Raw genomic sequence first — 26,385 nt, forward strand, 5'->3', positions numbered from 1 at the left:
AAATTTTACTTCACCAAGGTTGAATACTTTTGTTTTGTGAGGTCCGACTTAAACATTGATTGCTATTCCATTTAACTATGTTACACGCTTTTTATTTCTAAATAATGGTAAAAAAAAAAAAAAACAGAAATTAAGAAATGTGTACTACGATTTTATAAGTTGACCGAATATATGGATTTATATTAGATTTGCTTTCTTCGATTTAATTAGTGGTGTAAAATTTGGCTTTAATTTTTAAAATTTTAAAATATAATTAATTTTAGTTAATGAGACATATGTTAATTTCTTAACCAGACGTATTATATGAGTATTGGTTTTATTTTGTATTTTATAGGATAACATAGTAATCTCCCAAAAATATAAACAATACATAAGTAATTAAATAGATATAAGTAATAGTTATTTACTAATGATCAAATTTTATTTAAAATATTTTTAAAAAACAATCCTTTCATTTCACACAAGATTTGTGTTATTTACAATATCTAGGTAGCATACTAATTTTTATCAATGGATTATTAGTAAAATTTCAAATTCATATATATATATATATATATATATATATATATATATATATATATATATCATTGTTGAATTAAGTTAAGACTCATATATAATAAAAATCATAAATTTACTAGTGATTAATTTTTTATTTTATTATTTGATTAATTTTTTTGCTTAAAAAAATCCAAATCCCATAAGACGCTATGTTTCATTCATCATCCTCTCCTATTACAAATTGAAAAAAAAAAAAAACTCTCATTATTAATCCCCTATATATAGGCAATAACTAATAGTTATATATTTATGGCTGCGTAGTTATTTGAAGGAAAGGCTAGAAATTGAGTTTAAGGTAAAGAATGGCTGCTGCCACCACTGCTCTAGTCAATGGAGTCAATGAAAAGCCGCAAAACACACATATTAAATTCATTTTCATCACGTTTTTATTGGCGAAACATTAGATGGTAATAACTTCGCGGGAGTTTCCTTCCTGCATATTAAAAGAAGTTTGAGAATCAAGTTGTCATCAACGAAACTATGAAGATCATCTAATTTAGTCAGTTCATGTCCAATCAAACAATGTGTTCTGGAATGGAAAATTTTAACTTTTTTGAGTTTTGATCAATTTGCATTATAATAATAATTAAAAAAAACAAGTGTATATCGATAGATCAAAATTATTCATATTATATTTTGTCATTTATCACAGCTAGGAAAAAAAACTAAAGAAAATTACGTGCATGAAAAATAATTAGCTCGTGACTCATTCTTTCTCTAATTAAAGCTTAAGAACGTAGCTTTCGCAAAGTTAGTTTAATTGAAATTATTAATCCGGAGATAGCTGTTTGCCATAAAGTCAAGAAATCCAAGCTCAAAATTAAAATACTTACGACTGCTGGAATTATTCAAATAGATATTAAAAATAAAATAACGAAAAAATATTTTTTCTGACTAGGAATGAATTAGGATAATAAACAATAGAAAATTAGTAGATATATAAGAATATATAAAGTTTGTGAAGATGCACTCAACCTAGCCTATATTTCAGAAAGCCTTAAATTATATAGCCGATATATATTATCTTTCAGACATTGTCGACGACAAACGATAATAGCGGCCACAGTAGTGCTATGTGTGCTTTATTATTATTACTCTTTTATGATATTTATGCTATGCGACAATATTTAATAAATCCATATTAAACAACTAATTAACCTCCATGCGTTATTGTGTCCCTTAGCTTGTATTTATGCCGCCTTTACTTCGTAGAAATGGTAAGAAAATGTGTGCGATTTTTAATTATTGAAGTTGTTTTGTTTTTCTTTATGTTTTTAATTTAGGAAAAAATTAAAAATCAATTTTTTTGGCCCAAAAAGTCAGTCAATCATATTTTTAATTTTTTTTATAATAACAATAAAAATTTAAATTTTTAATCATTATTTATATATGATAAAATTCTATTTTTTTGGTGACTGATAAAATTCTATTTAAATTTACAAAATTGAGTGGTAAATCAATGGAGTAAGTACCATATGAGGGAGAGGCAAGAGAGAAAAAATATTTGAGAGATGAAAAGTTTTGTTGTCTTTGTTGTTACTTATCCATATATATACAAGAGCATTGGACACTCTTATCCTAATAAACATACTCTATCTAACAATCTATATATACAGAGTATTTAAGAAGTACTTAAAGAATACCTAATTAATAAGGTAAAATACTATTTAATAAATAACCTTATTTACATTTCGCTCAAGCTGGGACACATAAAAATTAATGACCCAGTTTATCATTGTAAGAGAAGAAGCTTTTAGGTGATAGTGACTTGATTAGGACATCAGCAACTTGGTTTGTTGAAAAAATTGGAAGGAGTTTAATCAGTCCTTCTTAAACTCTATTACGAATAGTATAAAAGTCAATCTCTATATGCTTAGTTCTTTCGTAAAAGACTGGATTAGCAGCGATATGGAGAGCAGATTGATTATCATAGTACATAATAATAGGACGAGAGAGAAGTTTTCTAAAGTCTTTCAAGAAGTAAGAGAGCCACACTCCCTCATAAGTGACAAGAGCCATGACTTTGTATTCAGTTTCAGCCAAGGAACGAGCTAGTGTTCCTTCTTAGTTTGCCAAAAAATCAACGACTTTCTAAAAAAAAAATCCAGATATTGAAAGTCTAGTGTCTGGACAAGCGTTAGATTGTTGGTGGTAAAAAATAGCACTCACTTGGCCAGAGCACCTTTAAGATATCAAAGTACATGCAGAGCAACTTGAAAATGCTTTGCTGTATGTGGATCTAGAAACTAATTGAGCTTGCCAACCGCAAAGCATATATCTGGCCGCATATTATTGGTGAGGTAAATTAAATATTCAATTAGCCGTGTCTATAAGGAGCAACATCATCAAGAGGAGTTCCTGAAGATTTAGATAGATGAGTTGTATAATCTATTGGCGTGGAGGCTGGTTTTGCATTTATCAATCCAAACTCATCAAGCAAGTCAAGTTTATATTTTCGTTGATACATGGCAATGCTTTGTTAATTTCTGGCAATTTCTAAACCAAGAAAAAACTTTAATTTGTCAAGATCCTTAATTTTAAATTTATTATCCAGGAGTTGTTTAATCTTTGTAATTTCTCTCCAATCATCCCCTACTAAAACTAGGTTGTCCACATAAATTAGGATACATGTGAAGCTTGAATCAGATAATTTAGTGAATAAACAACTGTCTGATTTTAATTGAGTATATCTATCGTCAATGAGAATACAACACAACTTTTGATGTCACTATCTACTAGCTTGTTTCAAGTCATATAACGATTTCTCCAGCTTACGAACCAGTTGGCACTACCAATCCTAATGTAGGTTTTATATACACCTCTTCTAGTAAATCTCAATAGAAAAAAAAGTAGAATTGACGTCTAATTGGTGGATATACAATCCTTTAGTAGCAGCAATAGCCAAAAGCATTATTAAAGTAGTGAGTTTGATGACTGGACTAAAGGTATCAAAGTAGTCAAAATATGCCCTTTGAGTGAAGCCTCTAGCAACGAGCCTTGTCTTGTGGCGTTCTACCTCACCATTGGGTTTGAACTTGGACTTGAAAACCTATTTGCAACTGATTGCCTTCTTTTCAAAAAGAAGAGAAGTCAGTTTTCATATTTTATTCTCTTCAATAATATTCAATTCAGCACTTATTGCCTTACGCTAGCAATCATAGAGGATGACCTCTTTATAACTTCTTAGCTCTGTGGTGGAGGATATAGTAGTTGAAAAAACTTTATGACTTACTGATAGTGTGTTGTAAGATACGTAGTCAGAGATTGGATACTTCACTTCAAGGAAAGTTGAAGATTGCTGAGGTGAAACACTGACTTACATGCAATAGTACTCTTGCAAATAAGATGGCTATTTTCTTTGCCTGCATGATCTTTTTAGTTTATTAACTTCAGATGTGCTATTTGGATTACTTAATGATACAGTAAGATTCAAATTATTTGCTTCAAAAATAGGTTAGCCAGAAGAAAAATCATAAAATGTAAGTCCAAATGAGTGAGAATGAGGAAAGGAAGATACATGAGAATTAGATGCAGGTGCATGAGGTTCAGAAACGAGAATTTCTTTATTAGAATGCAAGTCCCTTGATCTTGTCAGTGAATTATTTTTGAAATTAGAAAGAGTGTCCAAATTAAGCAATTTATTTGATGTTTCACTACTGCAAATAAGATCTGAATGAAAATTCATTTCAAGATGAGAAGAATTAAAATTTTAAGAGTACATATTTTGAGAGTACGAATTTTTAATACCTAAAGATTGATCATTTGAATATAAAATCTCTTTGAAGGGAAAGTAGGATTCATAGAAAACAACATTTCGAGAAATAACAACTTCTTTGATATTAAAATAACAGAAGAATATGGCATACATACTTGATATTAAAATCAAAGAAGTTGTTATTGATTCTTCTATGAAAATACTCTATCATAATATTCAAATTCTTTTCTTCTAATTTTCTATAGTTAACAACTATCTTTGTTTGAGTATTCATTGTATACAGCCCTCCCTTTTGATCAGCAATTCTAATCATCTTTAAGATAGTCTGCTCTTGAATTTCACAATTATGAGCATTAAATATAAAACAAGACAAGGCATTAGTAATTTTTGAAATAGAAATGAGATTGAATTTAAAACTTGGCACATATAGAACCTTAGTCAAATAAAAACCAGCTGAAAAGAAAACTGTTCCACATAAATTTGTAACAGTCCGCGAACCATTTGGCATGGAAATTTTATCCAGATTAATATATTTAATAGAATGAAAATATTTAAGACTAAAGTAAATATGAGCAGTTGCCCCAGTATCTAAGATCCAATCTTGGGAATTCAATTTAAAATCGGAAAGAGCTAGACGAATTTAGACCATACCAACTTGTGCTTGCTTGAGTAATTATAGCTATGGATTAGACATAATGAGGCAATATAGGTTGCAGTCTAATATGGTTCGTTTTCTTAGAGGTTTAAAAGATCAATATACAAGTGTGCGCTCCCATATTATATTGCTTAAGCCCCTTTCAGATATTAATACTGTTTTTTCTCTACTTCTTCAATAAGAGAGACAAATGATACATCTCATTGAACTATATTCTAAAATGCTAGTGAATGCTGTTCCAATAAATTTATAGGTGAAAGAGAGACATACCAGACTATCCAAGGCAGTGCTAAATTTGTCAATATTAGAGGTGAAAGAGGCCAATTTGGGGATGACAATGTCAGAAGAAGAAGAAGAGGGTGTGGTAAAAGTGGAAAAAGTACTACTAAACAAGAATCAGTAACAAGACACTTTTAGCAATAACAATAATTAGGAAACAGGAAACACTTTCTAACAATCAAACCTAAATCTATTAAACTATAATCAATTTTCAAGAACTTTTAAGAATAACATAATCAAGAAAGCAGGAATCACTTTCAGACAATCAAACCTAAATCTATTAAACAAGAATCAATAACCAGACACTTTCAGCAATAACAATAATCAGAAAATAGGAAACACTTTCAGGTAATCAAACCTAAATCTACTAAACAAGAATCAATAACCAGACACTTTCAGGAATAACAATAATAAGAAAATAGGAAATACTTACAGACAATCAAACCTAAATCCACTAAACTAGAATCAATTTTCAAGCACTCACAGCAATAATAATAATCAGAAAATATATAAGACTCAAAGTGATACTTACCCCGTATCGTCATCAGGCCAAATGGTCAACCATACGATGGGAGTTGGTGGAGGGGCATTAGCTGCCTCACTTCTGTGAGAGGACTCTGGGGCTGCAGCTTCCATCGTTGGAGATGACATCACCGTGACAGTAGGCTGCTGAGCGGTAGGAGGCAGCGGCGTCGTCATAGGCGGAGGCATGTAGTTGGGGTTAGGGACCATGATGAATGGCTGTTCTACTAAACCTGCAACCTGTGACGTCACCAGGGTAGTCATAGTAGAGGGAGAGGATCTAGAATTTTCTAGGGTACCAGAAGAAACCCTCCCTCTACCCCGACCACGACTATGACCATGACCAGCAGCCTGATCTACCAGACCTCTACCCGTCATCACATCTGCAAATAACATACCAATGAACATAAATTAAGAAAAAATAAATCAACAATAAATTTAACATTATATTGCAGTGTTCATCAAAATATTAGTCAATGAATTCAAACAAATTCATATTACGAACCCAAGAATCACAGTAGCATACTTAATTACCTATAAACCAAGAGCAATCCTAATAAAAAAAATCTAATTTTACTCTAAGTCAACCAAACAGTAGAAAGTAGTTTATCTCACAAGCATTTTTTCAATATCAAGTCATAAAATTCAGCATCAATTACACAAAATTCAGCATTATATTATAGTGTTTAGTAGAATATCAATCAATGAATTCAAACAAATTCAAATTACAAATCCAAGAATCACAATAGCATGCTTAAAACCCTATGGACCAAGAGAAATCCTAATAAGAAAATTCTAATTTTACTCTAAATCAACCTAATAGCAAAAAGTAGTTTAACTAACAAGTATTCTTTCAACATCAAGTCACAAAATTCAGCATCAATTACACAAAATTCAATAGTATATTATAGTGTTCAGCAGAATATCAGTCAATGAATTCAAATGAATTCAAATTAGAAACCCAAGAATCACAATAGCATACTTAATTACCTATGAAGCAAAAGAAATCCTAATAAGAAAATTCTAATTTTACTCTAAATCAACCTAATATGAAAATGTAGTTTAACTAAATTAAATTACTAACAAAGAATTAAAATCTAATGATACCCTAATGAATTTAAAACAATATTAATAGAAAATTTGACAAAACCTGAAACAAAGCACAGAGTAATATATTAGGGGAGAGATAGAGGTTGTGGAAGTGACACCGTAGCTGGTGGCGGCAAGATGAGGTCACCAGAGTGCATCTCATTGGAGAGAGTGGAGCCGAAGGTCGCGAAAAAGAGGTGGTTTACGGTGGAGGTGAAGATGAGGTTCGATGATGATAGTGACGAGAATGGTGGTGGTGATGAGTGCAGCCGACAGTGAAGGAGGAGGAGACAGAGAAGGGAGAAGAAGGTGGTGATGATGATAGAGGGGAGGCGAGTTAGAGAAAGAGAGAAATTCAAAATGAAGAAGAAGATAGTTCACACATCGTATATCAGGCACTATTACCTTCGAATTTATTGGTGAATAAATCTTCCGGTAAAGTTTTGCATGTGACCAAAATGCAAAGTTTCAATAATCAACGTTACTGTCGGATTTAGCCACTGGTAATGATCGTGCCAAATTTTATTTCTTTTCATCCAAATATTACATGTTAATTTACCGTCGAAAAACCAAATCCGATGGTAATTTTCATGGGTAACGAATTTATTGCACAATATACGGTAAATCCACTAGTGAACTTGCCGCTAACATCTAACGCTAATTCTGACAGTACTCAGTGTTTTTCTTGTAGTGTCTTTTTAGCTTTCTTTATGAAGTAGGCAAGCTCGTCTTTCTTATTTTGATAATTAACATCTGAGAAGTCATTCTTATATTCATCTTTCATTAGCAAAGCCTTATGGTCAAAGATTTTGTCTTCTTAAGTGATCCCTCCTAAGGTAACATCAAGCTCACACTCATGAGGTTTAAGTAAACTAAACATTTCATCCAAACTCAATATTTTAAGGTATTTGGAATGCTTCATGGCCATAGACATAGGAAGCCATTTCTTTGATAGACCTCTAAGAATTTTCTAGAGTAGTTGGGCAATGGTGAAGGTGTGATCCAAACTCTTATGAGAGTTTACGATGTTCATGAACCTAGATGCACCTCAGTTATACTATCTCCTTCTTTAATCTGGAAGTTCTCGTATCAAATGATCAAAATATTAAGCTTTGTCTCCTTGATTTCTTTAGTGTCTCCATGGAGCATTTTCAATCTATCCTATATCTCTTTGCCTATGTGACAAGGAATGATCTTGTAATACTCAGACTTGTTGAATGCACATATTATGATATATTTGATTTTTGAGCTTAACTAGACTTTAACCTTGGGAGAATTTGTCCATTTATCTTTTGTAATTGGAGTTTTAGTAGTTTGTGCATAATCATCAATGGAGGAGGTGATAGGAATAAAGTCTCTATTCGTGACTATATATCACAAATCCAGATTTGTAAGCTCTATAAATAACTTCATCTTATCCTTTCAATAACTATAGATTTTTCCATCAAAGAATAGAGGGAGACTGAGGAAAAGCCCTTTAATGTGACTTATAAGCACACATGAAAGGGGGGTTGAATCATGCTTCTAACATAAACTTAAAAGCTTCTCAAGTTTTAAAACTTGTATGCAGCAAAAAATATTAGAGCGCAAATTCTGAGATACCCAGATTTTAAAGCACACCTTGTACGGTCTAATTGACTTCTCAAAAGGTTTCTTCACAAGAAACACTAAAACTCATAAAATAAACAATAAGCTTTAAAACAAAGAGAAAAAGATTTAGAAGATGTATACAAGCAATTTATATTGGTTTAACCTAAAATTCTTATGTCTATCCCTTAATTAATTTTAGAGTTCTTCTATTAGAATTACTGTACAATGGATATTCTTTTCTCAAATCTTCTCAAGCTAAACTTTGACTTAAATTGAATCGGAACCTAACCTAAAATCTTAGACATTTTCTTGACCTTCTCATGCAAGATTCAAGTTGGATATCTCACCAACCAAAGAATGTTTGGTATTATTTTCTTAAACCATATCAAGTCTACAAGTGACTCAAATTGGATCATTAGGGTTACCAATCTAAGAACCTTAGATATTCAATTGATCTTTCTTAGCAAGACTCGAATTAGATATCCCACCAATCTAAGAACTTCCGTTATTCTTTCATTAAACCTTTTCAGGACTAGAGATCACTACTGGATTAGTTTACAAAAAGATCTATGAAATACAAAGACTCAAAGTATTTACACAAGAGTGACTCTACTTTCTATTCCTAATATACATATATAAGGTCTCGCATACGCAAACCCTGGATCATTTTTCTTTCGACAAATTGGATTAGTTTTTCTATTCCTAACATACATATATTTAGAATATCTATTTTTCTTTCGACAAATTTAGGATATCTTCTTTTCCTTCAATTTAGCAAAATAGAGGTTGATGAGCGGATAATTTATACGCTTTTTGGCATTGTTTTTAGATAGTTTTAAGTATGATCTAGTTACTTTTAGGGATGTTTTTATTAGTTTTTATGCTAAATTCACATTTCTGGACTTTACTATGAGTTTGTGTGTTTTTTTGTGATTTCAGATATTTTCAGGCTGAAATTGAGGGACCTGAGCAAAACTCTGATAGGAGGCTGACAAAGGACTGCTGATGCTGTTGGAATCTGACCTCCCTACACTCGAAATGGATTTTCTGGAGCTACAGAACTTTAAATGGCGCGCTCTCAATGGCGTTGGAAAGTAGACATCCAGAGCTTTCCAGAAATATATAATAGTCCATACTTTATTCGTGATTAGATAACGTAAACTGGCGCTCAACGCCAGTTCCATGCTGCATTCTAGAGTCAAACGCCAGAAACACATCACGAACCAGAGTTGAACGCCCAAAACACGTTACAACTTGGCGTTCAACTCCAAGAGAAGCCTCAGCTCGTGAATAGATCAAGCTTAGCCCAAGCACACACCAAGTGGGCCCGGAAGTGGATTTATGCATCAATTACTTACCTCTGTAAACCCTAGTAGCTAGTTTAGTATAAATAGAACTTTTTACTAGTCTATTAGATATCTTGGTTCCATATTTGGATTTTGACATCTTGGTTTTCATTTTGGGGGCTGGTCATTCGGCCATGCCTAGACCTATCACTTATGTATTTTCAACGGTGGAGTTTCTACACACCATAGATTAAGGGTGTGGAGCTCTGCTGTACCTCAAGTTTCAATGCAATTACTACTATTTTCTATTCAATTCGATTTATTCCTGTTCTAAGATATTCGTTGCACTTCAACTTGATGAATGTGATCCTCCATGACACTCATCATCATTCTCACTTATGAACGCGCGTGACTGACAACCACTTCCGTTCTACCTTAGACCAGGCGCATATCTCTTGGATTCCTTGATCAGAATCTTCGTGGTATAAGCTAGAATTGATGGCGGCATTCATGGGAATCCGGAAAGTCTAACCATGTCTGTGGTATTCCGAGTAGGATTCCAGGATTGAATGACTGCGATGAGCTTCAAACTTCTGAAGGCTGGGCGTTAGTGACAGACGCAAAAGAATCACGGGATACTATTCCAACCTGATTGAGAACCGACAGATGATTAGCCGTGCTGTGATAGAGCATTTGGACCATTTTCACTGAGAGGATGGGATGTAGCCATTGACAACGGTGATGCCCTACATACAGCTTGCCATGGAAAGGAGTAAGAAGGATTGGAGGAAAGCAGTAGGAAAGCAGAGATTCAACAGGGACAAGCATCTCCATACGCTTATATGAAATTCCCACCATTAATTTACATAAGTATTTCTATCCTATTTTATTTATCTTTTAACTATCTAATCCAATCACATTTGAATAAGCCTGACTGAGATCTACAAGATGACCATAGATTGCTTCATACCAACAATCTCCGTGGGATCGACCCTTACTCACGTAAGGTATTACTTGGACGACCCAGTGCACTTGCTGGTTAGTTGTGCGGAGTTGTGACTAAGTGTAATTCAAGTGTGAGAGCTACCAAACTATTGGAGCCATTGTTGATAATCACAATTCTGTGCACCAAGTTTTTGGCGCCGTTGCCGGGGATTGTTTGAGTATGGACAACTAACGGTTCATCTTGTTGCTCAGATTAGGTAATTTTCTTTTCAAAAAAGTTTTCAAAAATTTTTCAAAATTTTTCTTTGTTTTCGTTTTTCCCAAAAATTATTTTCTAAAAAAAATAATAAAAATACAAAAAAATTCATAAAATCATAAAAATCAAAATATTTTGTGTTTCTTGTTTGAATTTTGAGTCAATTTTTAAGTTTGGTGTCAATTGCATTTTTTCAAAAATTCTGTCTCTGTCAGGGATGTAAATCTTTGACACCTCAGGATCTGTGGACCCCACAGGATCCCCACCTACCATATTCTCACCTTACCTCCTAATAATCCTATAACACACTTTCCCAAAAACCCTTCACCAATCACCTTAATCTCTCTTCCCAATTACCCCCTTCACCACTCACATCCTTCCACTCTTTCCCATAAACCCACCTACCTTCAAATTCAAATTTCCTTCCCACCCAAACCCACCCTAAATGGCCTAACCTACCCCCTCTCCTCTCCCTATATAAACCCCTCCATTCTCCTTAATTTTCACACAACACAAACCTCTCTTCTCCTTCTTGGCCGAATACACCTCTCCCCCTCTCCTCCATATTTTCTTCTTCTTCTTCTTCTTTTTCTTTCTTCTCTTGCTCTAGGACAAGCAATATTTTAAGTTTGGTGTGGTAAAAGCATAAGCTTTTTGTTTTTCCATTACCATTGATGGCACCTAAGGCCGGAGAATCCTCTAGAAAAGGGAAAGGAAAGACAAAAGCTTCCACCTCTGAGTCATGGGAGATGGAAAGATTCATCTCCAAAGCCCATCAAAACCACTTCTATGATGTTGTGGCCAAGAAGAAGGTGATCCTCGAGGTCCTTTTCAAGCTCAAGAAAAATGAGTACCCGGAGATCCGACATGAGATCCAAAGAAGAGGTTGGGAAGTTCTAACCAACCCCATCCAACAAGTCGGAATCTTAATGGTTCAAGAGTTCTATGCCAATGCATGGATCACAAGGAACCATGATCAAAGTAAGAACCCGAACCCAAAGAATTATCTTACAATGGTTCGGGGGAAATACTTAGATTTTAGTTCAGAAAATGTGAGGTTGGCGTTCAACTTACCCATGATGCAAGGAGATGCACGCCCCTACACTAGAAGGGTCAACTTTAATCAAAGGTTGGACCAAGTCCTTATGGACATATGTGTGGAAGGAGCTCAATGGAAAAGAGACTCCAAAGGCAAGCCGGTTCAACTAAGAAGACTGGACCTCAAGCCTGTGGCTAAAGGATAGTTGGAGTTCATTCAATGCTCCATCATCCCTACTAGCAACCGATCTGAAGTTACTGTGGATCGGGCCATCATGATTCATAGCATCATGATTGGAGAGGAAGTAGAAGTTCATGAAGTCATCTCCCATAAATTCTACAAAATAGCCGATAAGTCTTCTACTTTGGCAAGGCTAGCTTTTCCTCATCTTATCTGCCATCTATATTACTCAGTTGGAGTTATCATAGAAGGAGACATCCTCATTGTGGAGGACAAGCCCATCACTAAGAAAAGAATGGAGCAAACAAGAGAGCCCACTCATGAACCCAAGAGACACATGAGGAAGCTCATCACCAAGAAATCCCGGAGATGCCTCAAGGGATGCACTTTCCTCCCAACAATTATTGGGAACAACTCAACACTTCCTTAGAAGATTTGAGTTACAATGTGGATCAATTAAGGGTGGAACATCAAGAGCACTCCATCATTCTCCATGAAATTAGAGAAGATCAAAGAGCAATGAGGGAGGAGCAACAAAGGCAAGGAAGGGACATAGAAGAGGTTAAGGACATCATTGGTCCTTCAAGAAGAAGACACCACTAAGGTGGACTCATTCCTTGTTCTTATTTTTTTTCTGTTTTTCGGTTTTTATGTTTATTATGTCATATATATTTGTGTCTCTACTTCATGATCATTAGTGTTTAGTAACTATGTCTTAAGGCTATGAATAATTCCATGAATCCTTCACCTTTATTAAATGAAAAAAATGTTTTTAAATTAAAAAAGAACAAGAAGTACATGAATTTTGAATTTATCCTTGAATTTAGTTTAATTATATTGATGTGGTGACAATGCTTTTTGTTTTCTGAATGAATGCTTGAACAGTGCATATTTTTGATCTTGTTGTTTATGAATGTTAAAATTGTTGGCTCTTGAAAGAATGATGAACAAAGAGAAATGCTATTGATAATCTGAAAAATCATGAAATTGATTCTTGAAGCAAGAAAAAGCAGTGAAAAAGCAAAAGCTTGTGAAAAAAAAATTTGGCGAAAAAATAGAAAGAAAAAGAAAAAGCAAGCAGAAAAATCCATTAGTCCTTAAAACCAAAAGGCAAGGGTAAAAAGGATCCAAGGCTTTGAGCATCAATGGATAGGAGAGCCCAAGGAAATAAAATCCAGGCCTAAGCGGCTAAATCAAGCTGTCTCTGACCATGTGCTTGTGGCATGCAGGTCCAAGTGAAAAGTTTGAGACTGAGTGGTTAAAGTCATGATCCAAAGCAAAAAGAGTGTGCTTAAGAGCTCTGGACACCTCTAACTGGGGACTCTAGCAAAGCTGAGTCACAATCTGAAAAGGTTCACCCAGTCATGTGTCTGTGGCATTTATGTATCCGGTGGTAATACTGGAAAACAAAATGCTTAGGGCCACGGCCAAGACTCATAATAGTAGCTGTGTTCAAGAATCAACAAACTTAACTAGGAGAATCAATAACACTATCTGAAATTCTAAGTTCCTATAGATGCCAATCATTCTAAATTTCAAAGGAGAAAGTGAGATGCCAAAACTGTTCAGAAGCAAAAAGCTACAAGTCTCGCTCATCTAATTAGAATTAATATTCATTGATATTTTGGAATTTATAGTATATTCTCTTCTTTTTATCCTAATTGATTTTCAGTTGCTTGGGGACAAGCAACAATTTAAGTTTGGTGTTGTGATGAGCGGATAATTTATACGCTTTTTGGCATTGTTTTTAGGTAGTTTTTAGTATGATCTAGTTACTTTTAGGGATGTTTTCATTAGTTTTTATGCTAAATTCACATTTTTGGACTTTGCTATGACTTTGTGTGTTTTTCTGTGATTTCAGGTATTTTCTGGCTGAAATTGAGGGACCTGAGCAAAACTCTGATAGGAGGCTGACAAAGGACTGCTGATGCTGTTAGAATTTGACCTCTCTGCACTCGAAATGGATTTTCTGGAGATACCGAACTTCAAATGGTGCGCTATTAACGAAGTTGGAAAGTAGACATCCAGAGCTTTCTAGCAATATATAATAGTCTATACTTTATTCGTGATTAGATGACGTAAACTGGCGCTCAACGCCAGTTCCATGCTGCATTCTGGAGTCAAACGCCAGAAACACGTCACGAACCAGAGTTGAACGCCCAAAACACGTTACAACTTGGCGTTCAACTCCAAGAGAAGCCTCAGCTCGTGAATAGATCAAGCTCAGCCCAAGCACACACCAAGTGGGCCCGGAAGTGGATTTATGCATCAATTACTTACCTCTGTAAACCCTAGTAGCTAGTTTAGTATAAATAGAACTTTTTACTAGTCTATTAGATATCTTGGTTCCATATTTGGATTTTGACATCTTGGTTTTCCTTTTGGGGGCTGGTCATTCGGCCATGCCTAGACCTATCACTTATGTATTTTCAACGGTGGAGTTTCTACACACCATAGATTAAGGGTGTGGAGCTCTGCTGTACCTCAAGTTTCAATGCAATTACTACTATTTTCTATTCAATTCGGTTTATTCCTGTTCTAAGATATTCGTTGCACTTCAACTTGATGAATGTGATGATCCATGACACTCATCATCATTCTCACTTATGAACGCGCGTGACTGACAACCACTTCCGTTCTACCTTAGACCAGGCGCATATCTCTTGGATTCCTTGATCAGAATCTTCGTGGTATAAGCTAGAATTGATGGCGGCATTCATGGGAATCCGGAAAGTCTAACCATGTCTGTGGTATTCCGAGTAGGATTCCGGGATTGAATGACTGCGACGAGCTTCAAACTTCTGAAGGCTAGGCGTTAGTGATAGACGCAAAAGAATCACGGGATACTATTCCAACGTGATTGAGAACCGACAGATGATTAGCCGTGCTGTGATAGAGCATTTGGACCATTTTCACTGAGAGGATGGGATGTAGCCATTGACAACGGTGATGCCCTACATACAGCTTGCCATGGAAAGGAGTAAGAAGGATTGGATGAAAGCAGTAGGAAAGCAGAGATTCAACAGGGACAAGCATCTCCATATGCTTATCTAAAATTCCCACCATTAATTTACATAAGTATTTCTATCTTATTTTATTTATCTTTTAACTATCTAATCCAATCACATTTGAATCAGCCTGACTGAGATCTACAAGATGACCATAGATTGCTTCATACCAACAATCTCTGTGGGATCGACCCTTACTCACGTAAGGTATTACTTGGACGACCCCGTGCACTTGCTGGTTAGTTGTGCGGAGTTGTGACTAAGTGTAATTCACGTGTGAGAGCTACCAAACTATTAGAGCTATTGTTGATGATCACAATTCCGTGCACCAGAGGTCTCGCGTACGCATGGATGTCAAATTGCCAAGGTCGCGTATGCGGACACTTGAAATAGGAAGGGGAGGCTGCGTCGCGTATTACAAGTCACGTATGCACGCTTGTAAAAATTGACATTCTCGTGTATGCATGCCAGTGTTGCATACGCAAGAGTGCTTGGCAGCAGCCAATCCTCGCGCCGCATGCATTGTCTGCGTACGCATGCCTTGAAAACCTTTGTAAAATTTAAAAGCTGTAGAATTTATATTTTTATACCAAAATTCAAACGTGCATAACTTTCTCGTTTTAAAACATTTTTCATCCATTCTTCAAACGTCTTAAAAATCTTGGATCCAACTTTCATTTAAACAAAGTTTGGTAAAAAACAAGGATCTGGAGGCCAAGTTATACCTCATCAAAGTTCATCACAAACAAGGTTTTACCAAAATTTTCTAAGTCCTCTAACTTTCAAAAATCATAATACCAGATCAAATCAACCTTACCTAAAAACAACCCAAAGGCTCATGCCAAACATTCCTCACTCATTCAATTACCTAGACTATTCTATATTCAATAAATTCCTTAGATCCTCATCGACCCCATTATCACCAAAATCATCAACAAGCACTATCAACCATTATCCATATCTACCATAATCATTATTCCTCAATTCAATCATCATTAAAACTCACAATCATCACCAATTGTCATCAACATCAACAATAATACTCATTCTCCATCATCATCATCAATATTCATCAACAACCATCACCAATCAAAATAAGCATGAACAATCATCATCAATATTCAATCCTATCCTATGGTCTACTAGCCTAAGTTTCACGAAACATTACATATTAACTAAAGAAAACCGAAACCATACCTTGGTTGATTTTTAACATGCACAAAATACCAAAATTGACTTCCAAACAAGCTTCCACAAAGGTTTAACCACCAAAGTAAATCCAAATGCCACAACCAACTCCAATAATCACCAAATTTAAGCTATACACATTCAAGTTTTCATAAATTAATGCTACGGTTCACACACTAATCCACAAGGGTAAAGAGATATCTTACCTTACCCAATGGTAATTGAGGCACAAACCAATAATAGCCCAACGCTAGATCACCCCTAAAAAACTAAAATCACAAAATCTACTCATAGACAATACCCAATAATGCAAAACTGTTAGGGCAAAAAACTAGATTATGGATTTCAAGTTCTTACCAACTTTATTTAGTTAGAAATGATAGACTCAGCAAGAGCTTCGCGTGATTGCAAATGACACGAAAATCGAAGCACCGTAGCTCAAGATATGATAGAAAGAATGTGGAAGTGAATATTAACCTCTCTTCTCTTCTTCCTTTTCCTTTTCCTTTTCCAGCTGCTAGGGTTGTGTTTAATAAGGTGAGTGGCCTCATTTCTAGTGTATTTATATGTTGGCTTTGGGACTAACTTAGGTCCGGTCTAACTGCGTAACATTTTGGTTCGATTGGCCCAAAACCTTTAAGATTAGCGCCCGATTTTCAATTCTAAATGTTTTCTAAGGATTCCTACCATTTATATTTTTCTTCGTGTAGTATCAGACAAATTTAAGACGGTACTGTTGATGAGCGGATAATTTGTACGCTTTTTGGCATTGTTTTTAGTATGTTTTTAGTATGATTTAGTTAGTTTTTAGTATATTTTTATTAGTTTTTAGTTAAAATTCACTTTTCTGGACTTTACTATGAGTTTGTGTGTTTTTCTGTGATTTCAGGTATTTTCTGGCTGAAATTGAGGGTTCTGAGCAAAAATCTGATTCAGAGACTGAAAAAGACTGCAGATGCTGTTGGATTCTGACCTCCCTGCACTCGAAGTGGATTTTCTGGAGCTACAGAAGCCCAATTGGCGCGCTCTCAACGGCGTTAGAAAGTAGACATCCTGGGCTTTCCAGCAATATATGATAGTCCATACTTTGCTCAAGATTTGATGGCCCAAACCGGCGTGGCAAATCAGCCTCAGAAATTCCAGCGTTAAACGCCGGAACTGGCATAAAACTTGGAGTTAAACGCCCAAACTGGCATAAAAGCTGGCGTTTAACTCCAGAAAAGGTCTCTACACGAAAATGCTTCAAAGCTCAGCCCAAGCACACACCAAGTGGACCCAGAAGTGGATTTTTACGTCATTTACTCATTTCTGTATACCCTAGGTTACTAGTTTACTATTAATAGGATCTTTTGATATTGTATCAGTACCTCATGACACTTTACACGTTTTCTTTGTGTATCTTCCACAGCATGAGTCTCTAAACCCCATGGTTGGGGGTGAGGAGCTCTGCTGTGTCTTGATGGATTAATGCAATTACTACTGTTTCTCATTCAATCATGCTTGCTTCCATTCTAAGATAATACTTGTTCTTAACCCGGATGAATGTGATGATCCGTGACAATCATCATCATTCTCAACTATGAACGTGTGTCTGATAACCACCTCCGTTCTACCTTAGATTAAGTAGTTATCTCTTGGATTCTTTAACCGGAATCTTCGTGGTATAAGCTAGAACTGATGGCGGCATTCAAGAGAATCCGGAAGGTCTAAACCTTGTCTGTGGTATTCTGATTAGGATTCAATGACTGGATGACTGTGACGTGCTTCAAACTCCTAGCAGGCAGGGCGTTAGTGACAGACGCAAAAGAATCATTGGATTCTATTCCGGCCTGACCGAGAACCGACAGATGATTAGCCATGCTGTGACAGAGCATAGGAACATTTTCACTGAGAGGATGGGAGGTAGCCATTGACAACGGTGAAACCCTACATACAGCTTGCCATGGAAGGAGCCTTGCGTGTTTGAAGAAGAAGACAGTAGGAAAGCAGAGATTCAGAAGATGGAGCATCTCCAAAACCTCAACCTATTCCCCATTACTGCAAAACAAGTAACCATTTCATGTTCTTTTGCTTTTCACAATCAATCCTGATAATTTCTGATATCCTGACTAAGATTTACAAGATAACCATAGCTTGCTTCAAGCCGACAATCTCCGTGGGATCGACCCTTGCTCACGCAAGGTATTACTTGGACGACCCAGTGCACTTGCTGGTTAGTTGTGCGGAGTTGCAAAGGTGTGATTGCAATTTCGTGCACCAAGTTTTTGGCGCCGTTGCCGGGGATTGTTGAGTTTGGACAACTGACGGCTTATCTTGTTGCTTAGATTAGGACTATTTTGTTTTGTTGGTTTAGAGTCTTTTAGTTGAGTCTAGTTTCATATTTTAAGTTTGGTGTCAATTGCATGCTTTTGTTTTTCTTTTAATTTTCGAATTTGCATGTTTTTAGTCTCCTTTTGATCTTTAAAAATTCTAAGTTTGGTGTCCTCTTTGTGTTTTTCCTTAAAAATTTTCGAAAATTAGTGCTTGATTTTCTAAAAATTTTAAGTTCAGTGTCATTTTGTTGTTTTTCTCTTTCCTCTTTTCAAAAATCAAATCTTTTTTATAAAAATTTTTCAATCATATCTTTTTAATTGCTCTTTTCAAAATCTTTTTAATTAACTAATTGATTCAGTTCTCAATTTGCTTTGATCTTATTTTCTTTTTGATTTTCGAAATTTTATCTTAATTTCCTTTTATTTTATTTTATCTTTTTCGTTTAATTCAAAAAAAAAATAAAAAAAAAACAAATATATCTATTTGCAATCCATTATGGATCTAAGTGGAATTGATCAGTCCAAAAGGTCTCTGGGGTCATATGCTAACCCCATTACAGCTGCATATGGGAGTAGCATATGTACACCTCCCATCAAAGCAAGCAGCTTTGAGCTAAATCCTCAACTCATTATCATAGTGCAGCAAAATTGCCAGTATTCCGGTCTTCCACAGGAAGAACCTACTGAGTTTCTGACACAATTCTTACAAATTGCTGACACAGTACATGATAAAGAGGTGGATCAGGATGTCTACAGACTATTACTGTTTCCATTTGCTGTAAAAGATCAAGCTAAAAGGTGGTTAAATAACCAACCTACAGCAAGCATAAAGACATGGAAACAGTTATCAGACAAATTCCTGAATCACTTTTACCCTCCAAAGAGGATGACACAGCTAAGGCTGGACATCCAAGGCTTTAAACAAGAGGATAATGAATCCCTTTATAATGCCTGGGAGAGGTATAGAGGTATGCTAAGAAAATGCCCCTCTGAAATGTTTTCAGAGTGGGTGCAGTTAGACATCTTCTACTATGGGCTTATAGAAAAAGCTCAGATGTCTTTAGACCACTCAGCTGGTGGATCTATACACATGAGGAAGACAATTGAAGAGGCTCAAGAACTCATAGACACTGTTGCTAGAAACCAATATTTGTACTCTAGCAATGAGTTCTCTCCAAGAGAGGAAGTCATGGCAGTAGTCACTGACCCTAGTCCTCAAGAACAAATAATTGAGCTTAATCAACAATTGCTCCTGATGACAGAACAGTTAGCAGACTTTAAAGAGATGCTCCATGAAACTAAAGTTGCTAACAAGAGCATAGAACTGCAGTTGAAGCAAGCAAAACAACAAATATCCAAACAGATAACAGAGGAATGTCAAGCAATTCAACTGAGGAGTGGGAAGACACTGAATAACACTGCTCAGAAGAGCAAAAAGCCAAACAGGGAACAATTGACAGAGGACAACCAAACCACTGTGCAAAATCCCTCTGAGGACAGTAAGAGCCCAGAGAGGAATGTTATTGGCATTCAAACGCCAGAAAGGGAAGGAAAGCTGGCGTTGAACGCCAATTCCTTGCCCAGTTCTGGCGTTCAAACGCCAGAAAAGGGGGAAAAGTTGGCGTTAAACGCCCATTTTCCACCCAATCTTGGCGTTCATACGCCAAGGGATGATCAGACACCTGAAAGTGCTGACAGTAATCCCTCTAACAAGGCTTCTTCAACCACTTCTGTAAGGAATAAACCTGCAGCATCTAAGGTTGAAGGATATAAAGCCAAGATGCCTTATCCTCAAAAACTCCGCCAAGCGGAACAGGATAAGCAATTTGCCCGCTTTGCAGACTATCTAAGGACTCTTGAAATAAAGATTCCGTTTGCAGAGGCACTTGAGCAAATACCTTCTTCTGCTAAGTTCATGAAAGAAATCTTAAGTCATAAGAAGGATTGGAGAGAAACTGAAAAAGTATTTCTCACTAAAGAATGCAGTGCAGTCATTCTAAAAAGCTTACCAGAAAAGCTTCAAGATCCAGGAAGCTTCATGATACCATGCACATTAGAAGGTGCTTGCACCAAGACAGCCCTATGTGATCTTGGAGCAAGCATCAATCTAATACCTGCGTCCACTATCAGAAAGCTTGGGTTGACTGGAGAAGTCAAACCAACCCGGATATGCCTCCAACTTGCTGATGGCTCCATTAAATATCCATCAGGCATAATAGAGGATATGATTGTCAAGGTTGGGCCATTCGCCTTTCCAACTGACTTTGTGGTGCTAGAAATGGAGGAGCACAAGAGTGCAACTCTCATTCTAGGAAGACCTTTCCTAGCAACTGGACGAACTCTCATTGATGTACAAAAAGGGGAAGTGACCCTGAGAGTCAATGAGGATGAGTTCAAGTTGAATGCTGTAAAAGCTATGCAGCATCCAGACACACCAAATGACTGCATGGGCGCTGACATTATTGACTCTCTGGTAGAAGAGATCAATATGACTGAAAGCCTAGAATCAGAGCTTGAGGACATCTTCAAAGATGCTCAACCTGATCAAGAAGAATCAGTGGAAACAAAGGAATTTTCGAAAATTCCTCAGGAGGAGGATAAGCCTCCCAAACCTGAACTCAAACCACTGCCACCATCCTTGAAGTATGCATTTCTGGGAGAGGGTGACACGTTTCCAGTGATTATAAGCTCTGCTTTAAATCCACAGGAAGAGGAAGCACTGATTCAAGTGCTAAGGACACACAAGACAGCTCTTGGGTGGTCCATAAGTGATCTCAAGGGCATTAGCCCAGCTAGATGCATGCACAAAATCCTGTTGGAGGATAATGCCAAACCAGTGGTCCAACCACAGAGGAGGCTAAATCCAGCCATGAAGGAGGTGGTGCAGAAAGAGGTCACTAAATTACTAGAGGCTGGGATTATTTATCCTATTTCTGATAGCCCCTGGGTGAGCCCTGTCCAAGTTGTCCCCAAAAAGGGAGGCATGACAGTGGTTCATAATGAAAAAAATGAACTGGTTCCTACAAGAACAGTCACAGGGTGGCGTATGTGTATTGACTACAGAAGGCTCAATACAGCCACCAGAAAGGATCATTTTCCTTTACCATTCATAGACCAAATGCTAGAAAGACTAGCTGGTCATGACTATTACTGCTTTTTGGATGGCTATTCAGGCTACAACCAAATTGCAGTAGATCCTCAGGACCAAGAGAAAACAGCATTCACTTGCCCTTCTGGCGTGTTTGCCTACAGGAGGATGCCTTTTGGTCTGTGCAATGCACCTGCAACCTTTCAGAGGTGCATGCTCTCTATCTTCTCAGATATGGTAGAGAAATTTCTAGAAGTCTTCATGGATGACTTTTCAGTATATGGAGATTCATTTAGCTCCTGTCTTAATCACCTAGCACTTGTCCTGAAAAGATGCCAAGAGACTAACCTGGTTTTAAACTGGGAGAAATGTCACTTTATGGTGACTGAAGGAATTGTCCTTGGGCACAAAATTTCAAGCAAGGGAATAGAGGTGGATAAGGCAAAGGTAGAGGTAATTGAAAAATTACCACCACCTGCCAATGTTAAGGCAATCAGAAGCTTTCTGGGGCATGCAGGATTCTACAGAAGGTTTATAAAGGATTTTTCAAAAATTGCAAAACCTCTGAGTAACCTGTTAGCTGCTGACACACCATTTGTGTTTGACACACAGTGTCTGCAGGCATTTGAGACCCTGAAAGCTAAGCTGGTCACAGCACCAGTCATCTCTGCACCAGATTGGACATTGCCATTTGAATTAATGTGTGATGCCAGTGACCATGCCATTGGTGCAGTGTTGGGACAGAGGCATAACAAGCTTCTGCACGTCATTTATTATGCTAGCCGTGTTCTAAATGACGCACAGAAGAACTACACAACCACAGAAAAAGAGTTACTTGCAGTGGTTTATGCCATTGACAAGTTTAGATCCTATCTAGTGGGATCCAAAGTGGTTGTGTACACTGACCATGCTGCTCTTAAATACTTACTCACAAAGCAGGATTCAAAACCCAGGCTTATCAGATGGGTGTTGCTTCTGCAAGAGTTTGATATAGAAATAAGAGACAGAAAAGGGACAGAGAACCAAGTAGCTGACCATCTGTCCCGGATAGAACCAGTAGCTAGGGCGTCCCTCCCTTCTACTGAGATCTCTGAGACTTTCCCAGATGAGCAACTCTTTGCCATTCAGGAAGCTCCATGGTTTGCAGATATTGCAAATTATAAAGCTGTGAGGTTCATACCCAAGGAGTACAGCAGCATGCAAAGAAAGAAATTAATTTCAGATGCCAAGTACTACCTCTGGGATGAACCAAATCTCTTTAAGAGATGTGCTGACGGAGTGATCCGCAGATGTGTACCCAGAGAAGAAGCACAAAGGATCCTATGGCATTGCCATGGATCACAATATGGAGGACATTTTGGAAGTGAGCGAACAGCCACTAAAGTCCTCCAATGTGGCTTCTACTGGCCTACTCTCTATAAAGATTCCCGAGAGTTTGTGCGTAACTGTGACAGTTGCCAAAGAGCTGGTAACTTGCCTCACGGATATGCCATGCCTCAACAAGGGATATTAGAGATAGAGTTGTTTGATGTATGGGGCATTGACTTCATGGGGCCATTCCCACCATCATACTCAAACACTTATATTCTGGTGGCAGTGGACTATGTATCTAAGTGGGTAGAAGCAATTGCTACACCCACTAATGATACCAAGACCGTGCTAAAATTCCTCCAGAAACACATCTTCAGCAGGTTTGGTGTTCCCAGAGTACTAATCAGTGACGGGGGCACCCATTTCTGCAATAGACAGCTATACTCTGCTATGGTTAGATATGAAATTAGCCACAAAGTGGCAACTCCGTATCATCCACAGACAAATGGGCAAGCTGAGGTCTCTAACAGAGAGCTAAAAAGAATCCTGGAACGGACTGTGATGGCCCGAAGAAAGGATTGGGCAAAGAGCTTGGATGATGCTCTGTGGGCATACAGAACAGCATTCAAGACTCCTATAGGAACCTCTCCATACCAACTGGTATATGGGAAGGCCTGTCATCTGCCCGTGGAATTGGAACATAAAGCTTACTGGGCAACCAGATTCCTAAACATGAATGCACAGTTAGCTGGTGAAAAAAGATTACTCCAGCTAAATGAGCTAGAGGAGTTCAGACTCAATGCCTTTGAAAATGCAAAAATTTATAAGGAAAAGGCAAAGAAGTGGCATGACAAGAAGTTGTCAACCAGAGTCTTTGAGCCAGGACAAAAAGTTCTGCTCTTCAACTCTAGGCTCAGACTGTTTCCAGGAAAACTCAAATCCCGGTGGAGGGGTCCGTATGTGATTACAGGAGTTTCACCATATGGACATGTTGAGCTTCAGGATATTGATTCTGACAAAAAGTTCATTGTTAATGGACAGAGAATCAAGCACTATCTTGAAGGAAATTTTGAGCAGGAATGCTCAAAACTGAGACTTGAGTAATTCTCAGTGAAGGTCCAGCTAAAGACAGTAAAGAAGCGCTTGCTGGGAGGCAACCCAGTCATTAGGAAGTTGTATGAATTGTTCTTACAGAGGCAAGTATCAAAAATGAAGGAATTCACAGAGTTACAGAAGGATTCAGCTCAAAAAGCAGAGAAAAAGAGCTTACTGGCGAAAAAACGCCAGTAAGGGGCACTTTGGGCGTTAAACGCCAGAATCGGTACCATTCTGGGCGTTTAACGCCAGGAATGGTGCCATTTTGGGCGTTAAACGCCAGAATGGGCACCATTCTGGGCGTTTAACGCCAGGTGTACAGCATCCTAGGCGTTCAGAAAAACGCCCAGTGAGGAAGGAATTCTGGCGTTTAACGCCAGCCAGGGCACCTGGCTGGGCGTTAAACGCCCAAAAGGGGCATCAAATGGGCGTTAAACGCCAGAATGGGTGCCATTCTGGGCGTTTAACGCCAGAAAGGTGGGGGGACCACAATTTTGTTTTCAAATCAGATTTTTTCAAACTTTCCGTTTCTCACCCATATTTTTCTACAAAAATACATTTCAATCTCTCATCATTCACTTTCAAATTTTCAATTATCTAAAATCATTTTTCAAATCTTTCAAATCATTCCCAAATTTTGTTCAAAAAACTCACCTTTCTCTCAATTTCTTTCCATATCTTCTCAAATCTCTTTTCAAATTTCTTTTTTTTTCGAAAACTCCCTTCCCCACCTTATAAATACACGTTTGGCACCCTCTTTCCACCACACCATTCGAATTTCCTCTTCCTCTCTCTCTCTTCTTTCTTTTCTTTTGCTTGAGGACAAGCAAACCTCTAAGTTTGGTGTGCTTTTTCGTGATCACTAAGCCAAGATTCATCAAAATCATGGCTCCTAAGGGAAAACAAACTAATTTAAGAGGAAAAAAAGAGAATAATCCAAAGAATCTTTGGAATCAAGAGAAGTTCTTAACCAAAGAACATGAAGACCATTATCACAAAATAATGGGTCTGAGGTCAGTGATCCCGGAAGTAAAATTTGATCTGAAAGAAGATGAATATCCGGGGATCCAAGAGCAAATTCGAAACAGAGGATGGGAAGTTCTAACCAATCCTGAAATAAAGGTTGGAAGGAACATGGTTCAGGAATTCTACTCTAATCTGTGGCTAACAGATAAGTAGAGAATGACTGGAACTGCTTACCATACCTACAGAACCATGGTCAGAGGGAAAGTTATGTACTTCCATCTGGACAAAATAAGAGAAATCTTCAAACTACCTCAACTGCAAGATGATCCTGAATCCTTTAACAGGAGGATGGTGAGAGCAGATAAAGGGTTGGATCAAGTTCTAGAGGACATATGCCTCCCTGGAACTAAGTGGATAACCAATTCAAAGGGTGTCCCAAACTAACTCAAGAGGGGAGACCTCAAACCAATTGCAAGAGGTTGGCTAGACTTTATTGGGCGTTCCATATTGCCCACTAGCAACCGTTCTGAGGTCACCATCAAGAGAGCAGTGATGATTCATTGCATTATGCTTGGAAAAGAAGTGGAGGTTCATCATGTGATTGCTTGTGAGATCTACACAATTGCAAATAAGAATTCCACTGAAGCCAAATTAGCTTACCCAAGCTTGATTTCCTTGCTCTGTAAAGAGGCTGGGGTGAAGATGGGAGTAGATGAGTTCAGACCCATTGAACACCCAATCACCAAGAAGTCAATGGAAGGACAAATGCAAGACAACTCTATCAAGAGGAGAGCGCAGGAATTCCTCCCTGAATTCCCAAGAATTGACTACTGGACCAGCCTAGAAGCATCTATCACCAAGTTGCAAGAGACTATGGAGTAACTGAAGGAAGAACAGCAGAATCAGAACTGCATGCTCTGCAAATTGCTGAAGGAACAAGAGAAGCAGGGGCGTGAACTCCAAGAGTTGAAACGCCAAAAGCTCTCCTCTCAAGCTGAGGGAGCATCCATTTCTCAAAATCAAGGTTGTTGAGTCCTAACTCTGTGAAAACCTCTATCATTAGGAGCCTATGTTTTTGCGTTTTCTTTTTCTTTTGTTTTGTTTTCTATTTTTATTTTTTCTAGTCTCATCTTATATTTATCTTTGAGTCTTGTTCTTAATTCATAGTTAATGAAATTGAAATTTTATGCCTTAAAGATATGAATGTTCTATGAATCCATCACCTCTCTTAAATGAAAAATGCTTTAATCACAAAAGAACAAGAAGTACAGGATTTCAAAATTTATCCTTGAAACTAGTTGAA

Source organism: Arachis hypogaea, chromosome 3, assembly GCF_003086295.3.
Source record: "Arachis hypogaea cultivar Tifrunner chromosome 3, arahy.Tifrunner.gnm2.J5K5, whole genome shotgun sequence".
Classification (NCBI taxonomy): domain Eukaryota; kingdom Viridiplantae; phylum Streptophyta; class Magnoliopsida; order Fabales; family Fabaceae; genus Arachis; species Arachis hypogaea.